This window comes from Cornus florida, unplaced genomic scaffold (genome assembly GCF_030987335.1).
Source record: "Cornus florida cultivar Cherokee Brave unplaced genomic scaffold, ASM3098733v1 CherokeeBrave_3.0.0_Hap2_Chr03, whole genome shotgun sequence".
In the NCBI taxonomy this organism is placed as follows: Eukaryota; Viridiplantae; Streptophyta; class Magnoliopsida; order Cornales; family Cornaceae; genus Cornus; species Cornus florida.
Window position 1 is genome coordinate 66,657,980 of NW_026775573.1, and position 20,250 is coordinate 66,678,229.

General features: G+C 34.3%; 1 pseudogene; it reads right to left on the reverse strand.

Annotated features, from left to right (window-relative positions):
- Positions 1–9,646: 9,646 nt before the first annotated feature.
- On the reverse strand, positions 9,647–12,982 carry LOC132301704 (putative wall-associated receptor kinase-like 16; annotated as a pseudogene).
- Between the last annotated feature and the right edge of the window lie 7,268 nt (positions 12,983–20,250).

Consider the following 20,250-nt stretch of genomic DNA (forward strand, 5'->3'; position numbering starts at 1 on the left):
AGGAAAGGGAACCTTCAGTCCTAAGAAGGACAACACCACGACTCTGTCTCTGAAACAAAAGACAATAAAGTCAAAGACTTCACCCCCTACATGGAAGTAAGTCGACCAAAATCAACTAAATTCTCACCAAGGACTCAAGACAACAATAGTGATCCTCACGGACCAGCTAACCCCAAAACTGTGCACAACGCAACGAAGAGAAGAGACTCACTCCTTGTGAAATCCCTTACTCGAACCAAGAAAAGAGTAGAAACCCTATTCTCCCACAAATGTCAACACGACAAATACGAAAAGGGAGCAAAAAGGGAAAACTAAACATGGAAGTCATGGACAAAACAAGGAATGCAACTACTAAGTAAATACATCTACTCATATAGATAAAAATTAAGGATACATACAGCACGTCTCCACATAAGAAAAAATCATGTTACTAAAGTACAGTAACAACATGGCATCTCTAAGTATATAAAGAAGGCATGCTAATGCCACACAACAAGAAAGCAAATGTGGATACACTTCCACCTACTCATGCATCACAGTATCATAAATCATACTACTAACATGGTAGTAAACGAAACTGCAAAAGATAAAAATGATGCAACAATGAACCTTATGGACATCGTGTCCTAGAGTGTCTAGGTAAAAGGAAAGACCAGTCCTAGCCATAAACTGACTCCAAAAACCAATGCGACAATAACCTATCTCAAAATAAATGTGAGCCCTTACCACAATGGTAAGACTCTAACAATCCATCTCCGAATCTAGAGGTGACACTACAAGTGGCACTAACAGTGCAATGTTTTCTCTACCCAAAACATTAATCCATCAACTTGATCCCAAGCGTCATTACGTAAGGAGAACTCAAAGAAAATGGCAACCATAGCCATACCAACAACAACCAAATCAATTACTACGACTGATCCCCAAAACAACCATCATCATCATCAATCAAAAAGACTATGCCTATCAAGACAAAACCAACATTAATTCCATCCAAACTGCACTTGTAGCTAGCCAGTACAGTAGCATGACAGTGCCTTGCACCTGCCGACAAATGTACTCGCCCACGAAAATTGCAATCCTAGAGGAATCATCTCGACTAAGGATCCTAAGAGGTCCATAACCTCATCATGGCTCAAAACTAACAAATCCAGCACTACGACAATGCCAAATGACTCACCTTATGAGAGCCTAAACAAAAGGTGTCTTACCACCTACCTCAAAACCAATGCCAGGTCGACAACAACCTACACTACCACGAAACTGTGACTACAATCACGATCAGCCCCAACTCGTGCTTTAATGACCAATTCCGTGTCATGCCAAATATGTAACACAGTTATGCATATACAAATCTAATCTAGCATACATCATATGTTATGCTCCTTATAAAAGAATAAAATCATACTAACAAACGACGTATCACATATAGTACATAAGCACATAAATATGTTATCAAAAGCATGTGAGTATATCAAAGCAAATCAATAAAAGCATGAAATGTACCCAAAACCCGTCGTCCAAGGTATTTAAACCTAGGAGCTCTGATACCACTTGTGACGGCCCAAGTTTTGTAACTCGGTGCGTTAGTGATGAACCAAAAGTTGACCCGATAACGGATCCGAAATGCGAAAGCGAAAGATAAAACCAAAGTCTTTAAATATATAAATCATCTCTAAGACACCAATGTGACATTCCATGAAGTCACGGAACTCAAAGAGAATGAAAGAGGAAATGAGAGTCAAAACGGGCAAAATTCGTCAATCAAGGGCAAAATGGTTAATTAAAGAATAAAAAGAGAAATTTGACTCCAAGCAAGTCAAATAAGGTGAATACAACCTAATCTAATTATTTCACAATATTCCAAGAGGTTCTAAGAACTTTGGCCAAGAATCCCACAAAACACCTATTCTCGGTTTAAGCAAAAACTAACACTATCTCACTAAAACATGAATAACTTTCACTGTGATTTAATTTGAGAATGTCATTGGTACCATTGGAAAGCTGACTCAAAATCCTTGATTTTAGGCTCAAGAATCACCCAATTTGGATTAGAAATGAAGAAGTTATGACCATTTGAAGTCAGAGAAACAAAGTTGAAAAACATTTGTGTAAAAGCTATTTAGGTAGACCGAAATGAGAATTGACTAAAAACTGAATTGTGAGGAAAAGTCACTTTGGTAGGCCGAAATAACGAATCGGTTGACCGAAATGAACCCAAACAATACATTTGGCTATTGGAAAGTGAGATTTACTGTGCAATTGAAATCTAAAAGCCATCGGCCGACCAAAAAAATATTTCGGTAGGCCGAAATGACCTGAGAAAGTGCAAAAAGTTCTGCTATACACAAGAAATGTTGAGGCTTCACCCAAGCCTCAAACCCCAACATGAATTTGGTACAAAAACAAGATTTAAAGCTGTACAAGCATGCCAACAAATGTACTTTACATATTGAAATGTGTTACAATGGCCCATGGCCTAATTACATAACATTTACTCCAAATCACTTGCCAAACCTCTAAAGTTAGAAAAATTACATTTCAAAGGCAAAACTTGGAATTTAAATGCATACACTTGAACTTTAAGGTTTGTCGCCTTTGGCCTCAAATCATACATATCAAATAGGTTCCAAATAGTGTATCTAAGTACACTTTACATGTCATAAGGCAAAAATGGCATATTGAACCTAACTATGTATTACAACTTTATAACAAAACTTAAACATGCTAACACTTGCATGTGAACAAGAATACATTTAAAGGAACTTCAAATCTGCAAATCAACCAAGGTAAATGCAAATCCCCAAATCTTGAATCCTGTACCTGAAAAATGTCCCTGGTAACTCTGAGGTGAGTAACATAAAGCTACTTGTAGGAGATGAGCATGCAAAGACCTAACGTTTCACAAGATTATCACATTAATGTAAAACAATTCAAAAGGGTATGCCACCTAATGTCTATATCAAAGGTGAGACTCAGGGAGCATCCTAAGCTACCTTAGAACATTTCTAGCGTAAAGCACATCATTCATGCAATTTCAACAACATAGAAGCATGCTATTCAAATCAACAAGATATAGATTCTCAAAGCTATCAACTTGAAATCTAAAATACGAAAACGACAAAAGTGGGTCATGCCACCTAACGTCTATGTTCCAAATGAATCTATAGGATCATTCCTAAGCTATATTTGAACATTTTAACATGGATGTACTTAACAACATCAAAGTTGATGAGCACTGAAAAGTGCATATTTAAACCCCTTAAGCTTAGGTATTCTAGAACCTTTATCTATCTTATTTTCCCGCTTTGTATTGATTTCTTGTTATCTCCATTTTTAGGTACTTATCCTTAAAATAAGCTAACTCAGCCAAATAAGTGCAAAAATGAAGCAATTCTGTGATGAATCAAAGAAAGGAGCAAAGTATAGCAAAAGGAAGCAAATGATGGAATTTCAGCAACTTCGATCGATCTCAAGAAAAGTTCGATTAATCCAACTTTCATCGATCTCAGCACTTCAAGATGGATCTGAGCCATGTTTATCCCTATTCAAAGATCTCAAAGTTCGATCGATCCAACTTGATTCTCTGATCAATTGAACTTTCTTGTCCTTATCCACGTGCTAGATCTTATCCAGCTGTACCACCCTACCAACCACTTTTTTCCTTTTCCCAAAAATATCTTCAAAATATCTCAGATTTGTTTTTATCCAAAAAGGCGCCGCCATAGAGGATCGATCCAGCTTTAATTCGATAGATCTCAGCCATGTTCGATCGATCTCACCACAAGTTCGATCGATTGAACTTCCCAAATCCTGAGAAATCCAAATTCCAGCTCATTAAAAGTTATCTCATATCTAATCATTGGAGGAATATTTGGTGTACGAGCCCAGCTCATTTGGGGTGATATTTGACCTACCTATATAAGGAATATGAGCCACTTTTTGAGAGATACTTTTGGAGACTAGAGACTTTGGATAGACTTGATAGGCACAACTTTCATATCTTAGCAAAGAAGAAAGGAGAGGAGGAGGCTAGAGACACAAGCTTGGAGTTCTTCCATCAACCAAGAAGATAGCAATCTCCACCATGGAGTTAGCCCTTGAGGGTTGGAGGACACCATCCATGAGTGGCTAGACATCCTTTTGGGGCTAGAGTTAGCCCATGCTTGCTACATCTTGATTTATGTATTTTTGAGGGGATTTGTATTGTGATACATGTTTTGACACTTTTATATACATAAATCTTCTTTATTCAATGATTTATATGGTTTAATGCTTCCAATTGATCATTTTATTCTATCCATATGTCTATGTATACTAGAATAGATGTTCATTGTTTGTCTCTATTTCTTGTGTTATTGATGTATGTCTATGTGTATTAATGCTATAGATCTAGAGATTGTCAAGACATAGTACTTAATGGAATGTTCTTGTGGTTTATTTGATGGTTCATACTCATTTCTTGATGGATTGTACCTCTCCCTTAGTGTAATTAGTTTAATTTCATGTCATTAGCTTAATTGTAGTGTAGTTGTAGTTTAAATGTTAAATGGGAGGACAATCCATGCTTATTGTTTGATGTTCTATACTTATAAAAGCAAGTAGCATATATCTTTAACCTTGTGAGGTGTTTGGATTGTGAGCTTAAAGAAAGGATTAATGGCTTAATTTGATATGTTGTGCTATCTACTATGTTGCTTAGACAATATATGCTTAATTTGTCATACATGCTTGTTGAAACAACCACACACACACACTTTGTTGCAATACATGTTTTTTCCCTCATTAATCATTCATTAAGGGTGTAGAAAAGTTATGCTTAGTGGTGATCTCTAAATCCCAAGATTTCTCTCTTATTTTCTCTCCATTACATTTAATTGCCTACTTTAGTTTAAATTACATCTTAATGTAATTTAACCACCAACCAATCTTTTGATCACTCGACCTACTAACCCTAATCTTGATTCCTCAACCGTGTACGACCCACCAATCCTTTTGGACGATCCCTACTTGCCCTAACTATATTTTTAGTGAAAGGTAGTAGTGGCAATTTCTAAATGTAAATCTTGGCCACATTCATTATAGCTTTACACCACTATCTTTTAGTGTATAAACTTTGGGTCGGTGTGCGCCAAACCGCCAAAAGTTTGCAATGATTCATTAAAAACCATAATGCCTGAATGTACTTAACAACATTAAAACCTACGATGATCCATTAAAAATCATAATGCATAAATGTACTTAACAATATTAAATCGCCAATAACCAAAACCACAAGTCACAATTAAACATGATTGTTAACTTGGAATTGAATGCGAAATTAAATAGTGGAAGACTTAGACATCAAATCTCGGAGTAAACCAAGACCTAAATGGTTATTCCGGACACTAACCCGCTAGGAATACCACCCCGTGCGCACAAATGACTTAGAGGACTCTTGTCCCCATATTAGAGCCAAACCTTAGCCATCTCAACCTAACAATGTCCCAAGTGACTCCAAAATAAATAAATAAGTTCACAACTTATACGTAATTTAATTATTGCACGAAACTACCTTCCATGCATAAGTATGTTGAAACCACACAACATATGCTCTAAATCCACAACTACTATAGGATGACAAATGTCGAATCTTCAGAGTGCGATTCGTTACGCGCTATAACAACATTACATATCGAATCTTCAGTGTGCGATTCGTTACATGCTATAACAATATAATTTAATATTGAAAACAGAAACTCATGAATCCATTACAAGTCTAAAATCATGATTTAAACATACTACCAATGTCAAATACATGATTAAATCAGTAATGCAATAGAAACGAGAATTAATTAAATAACTAATTAATTTCACTAGGTTTCAAATCTCAATTAAAAGATTCCCAATTAATATATGTTAAACAATATAGCATGGTCATTACATATATTCATTTAAAATCTTAATTAGGCCAATGGAACCATTAAATAGATTTTAATTAATGATTTTAATTAAAATTTCTAAATTTTCAAACTCATCCAAATGCTCTCAAATCAAAGTATGTTAAAGAACATGCCAATAATTAATTTCATAGCATATCACAAGTCAATTCCATGCAAGGTACGACCGCGAGAATTAAGCTTTCACAAAAGGAAATTATTAAGTAAAAGTTACAATTCTTATTCAAATAATCCCAATTTAATATATGTTAACAAACATACTAAAGTCTAATTTACTAGCATGCCACAATTTAATTTTAAGTTGTATACCATCATGAGAATTAAATCTTAAACATAGAAAATAATTAAATTAAAATCAAGAACTTGAATTAAAGGATGCATACAAGTTGTATACGCATCAATAGCATGCAAGACAATAAAAATATAAGCCTATAACATCCCCTACCTCAACCCACCGAGAGAAAAGTGCTCCGAATCCGACGATACTCGTAGGTTATGTCGGGACAACAAGGTGAACATTAAACACCAAGGAGGTACCACCAAAATCCAAACTTGAATTCAACCCGAACTCAAAAATGGTCGAAAATGGATTCTAATAAGGGGGAAAAAAGGATCTCACCAAGGCCTATAATAAACGCTAAGGCCCTACAGCATTTACCGCGAGGGAAGAGGCCGAAAAAAGAAGAAGAAGGGTGGCAGCTCCTTGGCTACCATGGCTGCCGGCCAAGAGAGGGAGGAAGAAGAAGAAAGGTTAACTTTTTCTTATTTCATCCTCTATTTATAGAAAAACCCTAAAAGTGTCCCGCACAAGTCTTGCCGGGTCCAGAAAAGTGAAATTTACATAGACATGCTCAAACGGCAAAACTTCATGAATAAAAAAGAACCAAAATGAGAAAAGATGAATAACAGAAGAAACGATGTCAAAAATTGAGTCCCGAGCAGAAAGATATGCCCCAAACAAGTTCGGCGACAATTGGGGCTAGAAACCCTGAAACTGGGGAAAACGACCAGAAGGAAATTTTAAGAGTATGCGACTCGATGAAAAGTGAAAATGAATCTCATACGAGGATTCAGGCTCAAAACGAGGCATCTTTGCAATAACTTTCATTAATTACACAATGGCCCTACAAAAAGTGATAACCGCACTAATGACACAAAATGAAAATATATTCCAAAAATATCTTCTTAAAAACCCCTAAAATAAAATATCTTCAAAAGATATTTATGAAAAACATCCTAAGAAAAGAAAATATTTCTGAAGAACTATGCATCCATGTCCTTATGGACACCAGGAGCAACTAAAGTACCTTTCTACAAAAGTAAAGATACGTATTTTGTGGAAACCACTTAGAATGACGGTACGTGAAGTAAAAAACCAACTCAGAACACAAAAAGTGAGGTTATGTCAACAAAGTGACAGACGGGAAAAAAGACAAAAAGTGAATAGTGTCCAAAAAGTGAAAATATGAAAATAACGCGGTACTTTAAGGAAGTTTTCAATCCAAAGGAAAGAGTCTCGAAAACCATTCCCAAGCACTCGAGACGATACTAAGTGACGAGAACCGAACTTAGAAAAGAAAAGATCAACGGAAAAAAAAAATATCATTAAAAATCTGAGAAAAGAAAAAAAGGAAAGAAAATGGCCGGGTCATTACAACATACTTTCTTTGCTCTTCGTAGATATCGTAGTGTTTGCCTCGGGGTAGAATCATTGTCAAATACCATTTTAGAACTCTCACCCACCTCACGACTACATTTTCGAATAGGAGAAGGATCAAGGATGGTTTTCTTCTTTTGAACAGGTACAATTTTCTTTTTCTATTTTCCTTTCTTATGAGCTATACTCTTCATCCTACCCATTTCAAACCCTAAAAAATACAGTCACCCAACTTCTTCGATTTCTACCAACAAATTTAATGAACCCTACAAGCCAGAATTTGAAAGACAACAACTATGGTATCCATCCCACTAACCGTGTGATTTTCAAACTTTAAAAAATACAATGACCCAACTTCTTCGATTTCCACCAACAAATTTAATGAACCCAACAAAGCCCAACCACGAAAACCCTCAAACCCAAGCCTCAGACGCAACATCACAGACCTTCATTTATTCTTCATCTTCCCTTATTCTTCGTTCAAAATGAAGTAGACTACAATTGAAATCAGACAACCTTAATTTCAGACCAACCACGAAAACCCTAAGACCCAAGCCTCAGACGTAGCCGCACGTACCTTCCCTTCCCTTCTTATTTGTTTTCCCTTATTGTTCATTTAAAATGAAGTAAATGGCTAAATGAAGTAAAGGTTAAATTGATAATTCCATACAATATATTGTATTATTATAACTTATACTGTATTTATTATATAATAGTTAAAGTTTTTATACCCATGAAATACAACTGAAATAAGAGCTGTTAAATTATTCAACCCAATTTTTTAAGCGACGTGGCCAATTCTCCTCCACTTATTCCCAAATGGAGTGAAACGGACACTGTTCAACTAAAGGTGATTTTGCACCGACTCTTTGGATGTGACACAGAGTTCTATTATTTTTTCAAGTTAAGCAATGTACATCAACAAATTTTTTATTTTTTATATTTTTGTGTGTGTAATGAAAGAGTAATTGATTTGAATAATGATGCCAATAAGTAGTTATGTGGCGTTGTATATCACTTGGGGAAATAAGTTTGTGTCATTTGTGTATACACCCTTTAACAATTATAAATGTTTTGAGTAAAATTGTGAACATGGAAAAGAAAATGTGCAAAGTAGACTATATCTACACGAGTTAAAAACTTAAAATAAGTCATCACAGATGATCTAGAGCCAATTTCCAATCGAAAATGGAAGACGTGCACAAGGTCATGCAAGTTAGGACCCCAAAGATGCTGAATCCCATAAAGTGCTAATTGTGACATCCGGTATTTTGAACAAAACTGTACGAAAAAAGGACAAGTGGTGACAAATTAAGGTGACAATGGACCCTTGAATGCAGGGACATACCTAAAAAGAACCCACTCAATTTTCTTTTATTTCTGTTATACATTTATATATTTTGTAAAATCCAAAATACGCCCTTATTAAAATAATGAAAATTCCCATTACAAAAAAAATGCCTCTATTGAAATTTTTGGATCTAACTTAATGGCTCATTCTATTATTATAAATATGCAACTTTATTTTACTAAACAAATGATGAGTTGATACTTGTTATGACATGCATGTAGACAATGATTTAATCTCTAGTAAATAATAATTTTCTTTAGTTGCTTCAGTCATGATTTGCAGTCGTGGTGTAGCAGATTCGAGTGAATATCGGTGTAAATAAGTCGAATCGATCGGTTCATGAAGGTGTGTAACAGTATCAAACCCCTGAAAAAGGATTATGAACCAACTGATTTGTCGCGTATCGACCGTTACGGCGAACCATGGCTTCAACATATACATTGCACTTAGTTCGGATTTTTTTGTTCAGGGAAAAAATGCTTTAAACAATTTGAGCTCAATTTGCTAAGAAGTTTGTTCAACCTCATTAAATAATCAACTAAGAAAAGTTTAAATTTATTGAGTTTCAATTTCAAATGCATTAAGTCACAAATTCAAATTTGAGCAATTACAATTAGATAAAGAAAGGAAAGAGAAAGAACAATAGTGATACAACCAAAATCTTATTCTCATAATGTTCTTTCTGTGTTAAGAGACTATTTAACATTTAAACCACACACTGCCTAAAGCATACTCAAATTGGTGCAGGACACTAACAAGCCATCATTAGCCTCTAATGGTAGAGAAATTATTCATTACAACAGTTACAATGCTGACGTGGTGCAATGGATGTCTACGAACACTCTACCAAAGTAAAGTGGACCTACATTAAGACAACCAAAAAGTTGATAAATTTGTGGTCATTGAGACTAATCATATCCATCTTCGACCCTATCAAAGTTTAATGAATCACCAGGTAAGAGGTCGTTCTCTTCTGTAGTCACTTCAATGCTAGTCCGAAGATGCTTCTCCACTCTAGTTAGCCCCTTTAGTTCCATTGCCACTTTTTTCATTGTAGGTCGTTCATCTCCCTTCAATCTTAGGCAACTCTCTGTAATATTTGCAACTTCATGCATTTGATCTACATTACCCTTATTCACAATTTGATCATCTAGAATTAAGGATAAACGATTCTCTTTCAGTGAAGAAAGAAAATATATGGCTAAGTGTCTCTCATTCTCCGGCCTATCAAAAGAAAGTGCCTTTCTGCCAGTAAGTAGCTCTGCAAGGACCACTCCAAAGCTATAAGTATCGCTTTTCTCAGACAAGTGGCTTGTATGGAAATATTCAGGGTCTAAGTAGCCAAACGTTCCTTGAACCATTGTGGTCAACTGTGTCTTATTCAATGGAACTAATCTTGAAGCTCCAAAGTCAGAGACTTTAGCAGTAAAATTATCGTCTAAGAGTATGTTGGTAGACTTAACATCTCTATGAATGATTGGTATGGAAGTTGCAGAGTGCAAATAGGCAAGCGCTCCTGCAGTTTCTCTGGCTACCTTTAGACGCACTTCCCACGAAAATGAGTACGCATGACTTACATCATGCAAATGGTGGTACAGAGTCCCATTGGTGATAAATTCATAAACCAACAAGGGGACTTCCGTCTCTAAACAACAACCGAATAGTTTTACCACATTTCTATGGTTGATTTGAGAGAGCACAATCAACTCGTTAACAAATTGGTCAACTTGGCTTTGATCAACTTTTGAGGACTTTTTAATAGCAATTATTTTGTTTTGCAATAAAAATCCTTTGTATACTATACCAAACCCTCCTCGACCAATGATCCCACTTTCATCAAAGTTGTTAGTTGCCTCCTTCAGCTCTTCTATGCTAAGTATTTTGATTGCCTCAACTGAACCATCAAGTTTTGAGAGTTGGTTTCGTAGCATCAAACCACCATTTTGCTGAAAAAACTTTTCTCTAAGTTGGATGAGTTTTCTTTTCTTGATTCCCCAATACAATAGAAAACATCCCACAACTAATGCCAAAATTGTTATGCCAAGGCCTACAATTAAATGAATTCAAAAATAAAATTCACCAAGCATGTTTCCCATTTCAATTTATTGTATTTTATAGAGGAATTAAAAAAAAAAAAAAAAAAAAAAATTGTATTGCAAAGCAATGTGTTATTATGTAATTAGTCCATATTTGGGTTAAGGAAGGTTGATAAAGTGTAACTTAAAATATTTTTTAAAAAACAAATCATATAAAATATAAAAGCATTGTTGAAATTTTGATTTGGTCAATTCTTGAGGCCTCACCGGTAAGGATGTACTCCATCCTCAACGATAATATTAAATGGACATATATATAGTCTTTATTTATCAAATTAAAGATGTAAAAATATATGTTTAAGGGCAATACTGAGGTCCTCAACGTACTCGATGTTGACCAATAATAAATTAACATGTAATCTTTAATTATCAAATCAAATATTGTAAGTAGATATTTACTTACCAAATCAGAGATAGTGATTTGATTACCATATATGATTTGGTAATTAAAATAGGACGTGTCCATTTATTATTGGTCCAAATTAGCAGTGAGTATGTTGTATGTCCTCACTAGTATTATTCTTTGACTTTTTTATTTTATAATTAATGAGGATGTGTTTATTTGTTTTGGTCCACAGTAAGGACCTAAATATCATCCTTTTGATTTAATCTAAATTTGTGAAAATTTGCATATAGAAAAATAAAAGATACATCATAAAAATATTTTCATTTTTCAAAAACAAAAAATGATTTTCAAGTTTGTAAAATTTCAACTGCATACTTACCCAGAGTAATTTGCGATATTGAGGAATGAACTTCAACATTTTCATCTAAAATGCAACCTTGGCTTCCCCTTACTCCATCCCCGTGGAAGCCCTTTGGGCAAGAACAATTAAAACTCCCGGCTGTGTTGATGCATTTGTTTGTGCAATTATGGAGTTTATCATTCAAGCACTCATTAATATCTGTGAACAATTAAAAAATAATTAAGTAAAAAACAAGAATACCTTAATGGACGTAAAAAAAAAAAGAAGATATATATATATATATATATGAAAAATGAGACAACTCTTAAATTTTGTTGTGATAATAAACATATGGAGTGTCTAAAAGTATGCACATGTGTACCTTGGCAACCAATTGGAAGGTAGGGGTTTCCCTCGTAACCTTGAGAACAGTTGCAGTGATATCCCGGACCATTATCAGAGTCATAGCATATGCTGTTATTCCCGCACGCATATGTGCTCAAATTCTTTCTGGCTTCTTCACATGTCTCAGAGCCAACAGCCCAATCAAGAACAACCGGAAACACCTCTCCGACTATGCTCTTGTTCAACCATAAAAGATCATGCGAGGAGAATACATAACTGCCCTCTTCCGCAAGAAAGGCAACCCCACAGGGATTGAATTCCGAAACATCTGCATGGTTGTAATAGCTCCTGATCACCGTCAACATAAAATTTCTCACTCCTTTAGGAATCGATGTTTGACAACAACCTATGCCGGAACACGAACCATCAACCACGTCAGTAATATTGTCACACAGTGACATGCAACCAATTACAAACGTTCAACCCAATGAATCTTGTGCGTAAGCATAAGTGTCACAACCTACCGCGGTGACCTTATTTTTGGTATAGGAGATTGAGAAATCGGAGAGGAACCACGAATTGAAGGAGTCAACTAATCTACCGGATTCGTTGTAACAAGCATATGCCCCTGCCCAGGTAGAGACTCGCAACTCGCCGTAAAGTGATATGTTAAGGACAGGTAAATTGTTACTGGCTAGAAATGGTTTCGATGAGTCATTACATGTGATCAAGAATGACTCGTTTAGGCTACAACCCTGGCGTGTGCCGAATGGGTATGGAATGGTAAGGTGGCCACAGTTGTGCGAGCAATCGGGTTTGGCAAGAGCACTTGTGGTGGGAGTAGCTACATTTCCCGCCAACTCCACCACCACGACCAACAATAGTAGTAGCATTTTAGGAAACTTCATTGCATCTATCTCTTTAAGTGGAGGTTAGTAATACTCGCTCCTCTAGTCTACCATGTTTGGTGTATTTATATGTACTAATTATTGAACCTTAAAAAGTGTCTAGCATTTAGGTAATTTCAATGAAGACCACACATACCGCGGAAAAGGAAAAACACACGCACATACGTACCGGAATAATAGTCATAAAGTTAAAAGGCGTCATATCTATAATCCCACAAAGTCCTCACAAGATTCTCTCTTTGAACCATGTGAATTTCTTAGAACCTTGGTCACTTGGACTTGTTTGGTCCAATTGGATGAGAATACGTTTTTATTTTTATTTTTATTTTTAGGGAAATTATTATTTTTTTTCTTAAAATATGTTTTTTTTTATTAGAATTCTTCTAAATTATTTTCAGATGATTAAACCAAACATACACTTAAATTTTCATATTCTCCAACAAAAATTAGCTCTTCCTTGCCTTTTATTAACACTTTTTGCTTCCATGATTAATTTTTTAAAATTTTTTTCTTTTTTTATTCAAGTCTTCTGAAATTAATTCATGCATTTCTACAATATATATATATATATATATATACATACTGAAGATCAGGTGTATGATGCTACCCAAAAATAAAAAAAGTTCAGCTGTATGATGATGAATCTAATGGACAAGCAGTTTAAACTTGTGTAAAATTTGGTGGCTTCATAATTTAAAATTTTGTTAAAAAAAAAAGGTACATCAAATTGTGCATATCTTTTTTCTTAATAAATTTTTACGTACCCGAAAGAAAAAAAAATTTCTTGTATAATTAAGCAAAGGTCATGTAGCCCAGTGAGAGAGAGGTTGGAACCTGAATGTAAGAAAAAGCGTGTGTGAGGAAAGCTGTGGGTGTGTTTTTTGCAAAAATAAATAAATAAAATAAAAATTTATTGTCTCTTATAAGCTATAACCAACAAATTTGACTAAAATCATTAAAAATTAGTGGACCCTAACCCAAGAAGCATTCCCTCTAAAATTTCATTGGTGGTTTTGGTGATCTTTGACATATATTCTATTGTTGAATGCCGCGTTGGACCTTTTTATTGGTGGGCGAAATTCCTTCACGTACAATTGAAACTACCATAAGCATTTCTCTTCTACTATTATTCTATTTAATGTCACATTACCACTTGAAGAAAGTATATATAAATATATATATTATGGTAGTTGGAACTTGGAAGTATATTTATATATATATATATTCCATGTAAAAGGGAAGCTTCCAATTACCATAATACCCCCTTTCATCACGTCTTGCTGTCTCCGGAATTTAAATTTTATGCCGTGCACGGCGGCAATGCAAAAGTGAAGGATGTTGAATTTTGTGACTACAAGGAGGTGCGGTGTTAGTGTTCGATTTCCAAACCCATCGTAGTTGGAACTTGGAAGTATACTTTCTTCAACTGATAGTAAATAAATAAATATATATATATATTCATATTCCATCCATCAGTAAAAGGGCGGCTTCCAACTACCATAATACCCCTTTCATCACGTCTTGTTGACTCCGGAATTTAAATTTTATCCCGTGCACGGCAATGCAAAAGTGAAGGATGTTGAATTTTGTGACCAGAAGGGGGTGCGGCTTGTCTCGGTGATAAGGGTCCTTAGTTTAGTTGCAAAGTGGTAGCGTTCGATTTCCAAACCCATCATCCTCTTCCTCTCTAATTTACATCATTGTCTTCCCCTCTAACTTCTTAACCCCTCTAACTATTGCCATAACAAAAAATATAATAAAATAAAATTTGTAACTGGAATATTAATTTAGTGTGCAAATAGCATTCTGACATAAGTGACCAGATTCAAGTTATTTAGAACTAGTTCAATTGGGTTTCTAATTCATTTTGGAAGCCAAAAGACTTACTGAAAGAGGCTGAAGTTTTGAAAAAGAAGTTGTGGCATATTAGAATGTTATTTTAGAGTTGATGACGGATAACGTAACTCCTTATAAGGGTGAGTGTTACGAGTGTTGGGATTTATGTGCCCTATCATAGCAAATTATTGCTTGGACTGTAGAAATCATTGTTCCTTATCTGATTATCATTATGTATGCATTATACAATTGGTGAATACAATGTATTATTTTTCGATTTATTATGGAATTAATTGTGTCCACTTGATTACAAAATATATTTATATATATGTGATGGCAATTAATACAAGGTTATAAATAGTAGTTATAAATAGTTCAAAGTCGGTAATTATGGATGGACATTTAATTAACTAAGACTTAAACCAAATCCATGATACGATGAGATATATTGTGAGAGTCGTCGTATGTAATTGTTCTCTATCATTGTCATGACATTTGATCCTTAGGCCGTTTGCACCAGTCTCTCCGGATTTTGACTCTCCAAAAATGCCACTTCAGTTTTTCCGAGAGCCACGTTAGCAATTCCAAGAGTCACGTCAGCAGCTTCTGCTCTTCAGAAACATGCACTCCATCAGACTCTCCGAATTTTCGCTCTCCAAAAATATATATATATAAAATTATTATTTTTTAAAAAAAATTTCCTAACGGCTATATTTTTAATCGCAATATTCCTAATGATTATATATATTTGTAACGGCTATATTTTCTCAACGACAATATTTTTTAATCAAACAATATTTTTGCAAATTATTAAAAAAAAACTACAATGGATATTATAATAGCTAAGATTGAGAAAATAAAAGTCGAAATAAATTTGAAAACAATAGCTAAGATTGAGAAAATAGAAGAAAAAGTTAGTTGAATAGTAGATAATAGAAATGTGTTAGATGTAATGAATGATGAGAGTTGGGGTATTTATAAATATTTTAAAATTTTTAATTGAAATTTTTTTTTGAATAAAGTTAAAAAAATTTGAATTTTAAACTTTTTTTAAAAATTATATCCATTAAGGCACTGTTTGTGTCAGTCAACCAGTGCCTTAACGGCCAAATACACATTTAAAATTTAAAGCAAAAAAAATAAAACATAAAAAACCAAATTTTAAGGGGAATAAAACAAAAGAGAAAGATTTTTTAATTTATTTTCGGCCCAAATAAATTTATTTTTGGACAAACAGTGCCTAAACATTATATTTTTTATTTAATGAATTTTTTTTTTTTTTCCAAAAAAAATAGCTCTAAATAAGCTATTTTTAGGTTTTTAAAAAAAAAAAAAAATTAGCCACTGTGCACTACTGTTGGAGGAAAAAACAAAAAAAGGGCTAATGCAAAACTACACCGTTTTGCATTAGGAAAAAACAAAAAAAATAAAACAGCGATTGCGGGCCGGCTCGCTAAATACCGCATGCCAACCCGCGATCGCTAGTGGACCCCGCCTATTTTAGCTAGGCCGCTATGCGGCCTTTAGGCCATCTACTTGCTGCTTTCGCCAGCCCGCTGCACTTGCTCTCAAGTATGAGAGAAGTATAGATTCTTTTATTAATTAGTAATTACTTTGATTTGTTCGGCGGAAACATCAGAATCCAAAGACCAGCACTTTGGGTAATTATGTAATTAATAGTTAGATGGTTAAATTCTCAATATTTGCATCATTGTTACTTATATTTATTTTGTATTGATTATGGTTCATCACAAAGTAAATTCGAAGGCCTTCGTGTATTTTACACAAAATGTTTTCTATGTATTAATTTACTAAATTATTATTTTTGTCAAACAAATTTTTATTGTGATCAACCGGAAATAATAAAAGGTATCAAAATAAATATATTAATTATGTAGTCGGATAGATGGCTTTATTATCCAATAAATAATTATGCATAGAGGAGTCAAAATGAAACATTAACTTAAAGGTTATGTACTATTTAATTGGAGTCCAATTAATTTCTTTTAGTGAAGTAGAAATTGATTTATGAATTAATTGAATTAGGTCCATGGTATAATGAACTGGGCCAATTATTAATTCATAGTAACCAAGAAAATAGTAAGCCCAAGGGATTCTCACCCATAACCCAACTTGATATTGGAGGCCCATTACATTTGAGATGTCACGTGAATTTTAGAGATTGAGAAATATATTGTCTTCAGTTTTTTATTTTTATTTTGCCTATATATACATGCATGGGTCCATGTATATTTTAGGTTACGCCTTTGTGCATGATTTTGGAAGACAAAAAAATATTTTCTCTATTTAGATTTTTAGAGTTAGTGTTCTCATCTAAAGGACGCTCCCACGAGCTTTGTCTCCAAGGTCGTTCATGGAGGTTTATGGGTGATTCCTAAATGCAAGATTATTACCAAGAAGGAGGAGATCATAGGAGAAATGATCAACTTACGGGATCTACAATAAGTGAGAACATTCACTTTAGAGGAAAATTTTAAGGTTTACTCAAACCTTTGATGTAAGTTTTCAAACTACTAATGAATGATTCATCATCTTATTTTTGCATTAAAAAAATAATAAATAAATAAATAAACCCTTGCCTTTATATCATGAATCAAGATCCATGTTTGAAAACCATAAAAGAAAGTTTTAAAACTTCAATTTTCCCAACAATGGTACCAGAACTTGGTTTGATTCATGACTAGAGATTATGTTTTTTATGAAAATCATTATTCATGGATCCAATTTGATGACCTGGAAGGGAGAAGTTTATCCCAACCGGTTGACTCACGAACAAGTTTAGCAGACTTTGATCGTTGTAACTGAGGTTTCTCTATATTGTTTATATAGAGATTATTCCCAGAAGCTTGAATAGTGGTAACAGTGGGTTCCACTATTTTAATTATCTTTATTAATATCTTCAAATAACCAATTTCTTGGTATTTTAAGATCAGTCCAAATTAAAAGAAGAAAGAAGAATGGCAGGACATTCAAATTGAAAATTCAAATTGGCGCTGAAATTGAACAGTGCAGGTGCTAAATTTATATACGTGTATATATATATAATTGTTCATGAGTTTGTGCGCAGCGAAATGGTTGTGAAATATAATATGAATAAATAACCTAGATAGATGGTGAATAGATTTTAACTTGCTTATTTATCCAATTTTTACTTATTTTAATTTTACCAAAATAAAACTAAAATCAAATCACAAAGCAAAAATAAAGTGCAAGTAAAGTAAATAGAGTTTGAGAGATGTCATCAGGATTTTTAGTAAGGAAACCCCAATTGGTAAAATAGACCAATTGTTGTGGGAAAAACCTCGTTGGACTGTGCAGTCCAGAGATAAATGATCCACTATGTTTAAAACAAAGTACACCAAACTTCGACTCAGGCTCACACCCTATCGTTCTACCAAAAACTAATTGCTAACAATCCCTAACTTTGCAATTCCCCCGTCTAACAACTCTCGACCTCAGGCTTACACTTGATATCTGTAGAAAAGTTGCCAGTAGATAAAACAACACTCCACGAATGCTTTGACCCCTTCAACGTGTGATCGTTTCACCCATTTTCTTCAAGATCTGAATTCAACGAAGAACAAATGAATTCTGCTTTATGGAATTTCTGAATCTTTAATTATGCTCCAATTCCGATGAGATAGAGAACAACACTACTAAATCACTCTTGTGTTTATGTGTGTGCTCTCAAAAATAAATCAAAAAAATCAGATTGATTTTCTAAATAAAATATGCTTGACGAGCCCCTTCCTATGTGTTTAGAAAATAGACTTTTTAATGCGAGAGGTCGCTTCGCAAGGTCAAAATATGAATGTGGTTTTGGAAGCTTTTTTAGTCAAATTTACATTTATAAAACCACTGCTACAACTAATGGAGTATAGTGAGTAGGGATCGTCCACAGAGATTATACGTGTTGGAATTTTACTTTGACTCTAGTGGATCACAAGATTGCAAAGGAGAGATTGATTGATTAAACTAAGATGCAAGGAAACTAAAATGCAATTAAAATAAACTAGTGAGAGATAGGGATTTAAGAGATATGAAGAGAGGTCTTAGGGTGTTGGAATCACTACTAAGCTCATGTAATTAACCACTTACTTTCCATTAACGGGGAATACATTGTTACAATCAAGATGTGGCCACAAACATAAACAGAATTTGCATGTAAAAGAGTGAACTATCTAATGCAAGAGTGAATTGTCTACCTAACCAACAAGTAAACTAAGTTTAGAACAACCCACCAAGACCAAGGCATAATCCACCAATTAATTAACAAATGGGTCTAATGAGAGCACACATCAATCTAGAGAATCATGAAATTTGCAATAATAAGTGTGGAGTATCAAATCAAGCATAAATTGTTTACCTACCTAAAAGTATGAATTAAATTGTAAAACAACCCATCAAGTGTAAGTATAATCCATCAAATTAGTTTACAAATCCATTCAATGAAAACCCATGCTTAGCCATCACCAAATCCTTAATTAATCACACATAGACATGCAACCAACATAGAGATTCTAGTGTAGAGTTCAATTCCCAAATAATCACACATAAGACAACATGTAATTAAAATAGAGAATCACTAGGAAGAATTGAATCAACAATCACAAGGCTAACCACTAATCACAACAATATATATATAAATCCCTAAAAATAGAAATACAAGGGTTTAGATTACACAAAACTTAAGGCTCATCGAAGCCCTAAGTGTAGATCTAGCCAATCATGGAGGAGGTGGATGTGGTCATGAAACCCTCAAGGGCAAGCTCCAAACATGGCTCCATCTTCTTCTTTATCTTCTTCTTTGAAGCTCTAGAGATAAAGAGTATGTGGATCTAGAGATGTGTCCTTGAGATGTGCCTCCACTTCCCTTTTTTCTTCTAACCCTAATCTCTAACTTTCTAAAGAGAGAAACTAACGAAAATATAGAAATTACAATGAAATAAATTGCATCTCTCTACAAAAAATGGTTGAATCTCTCTTATAGACAAGGCTTTGAGAGCCCAAAAATGTGAGAACTCGGCCCTAGAATCTTCTCTTTCAAGCACAGCTCGAGTTGGTTCGAAATGAGATTCAGATCTACTTTTTAATAACTTTCGCGAACAGTTTGATCGATCCAACTTTTCTTCGATCGATCTCACTTTTCTTCGATCGATCTCACTTTTTTGCAATCTATCTCACTTGGCAATTTTTAGCATTAGCCTCCTTTTTGCTCCAAATCAGCCTCCTTTTTGCTCCAGATTCTCACCAAGACTTAGTTTGACTCCAAAATGACCTTTAGAAGCCATTTTTTAGCTCGTTTTAACATTATTGACCTAAAATAGACAAAAACATGAAATTAGTCTAAAACTTAAAAATAAGATAGTAAAGGTCCTAGACACTCAAGCTTAAGGGGTTTAAAAGTGCAC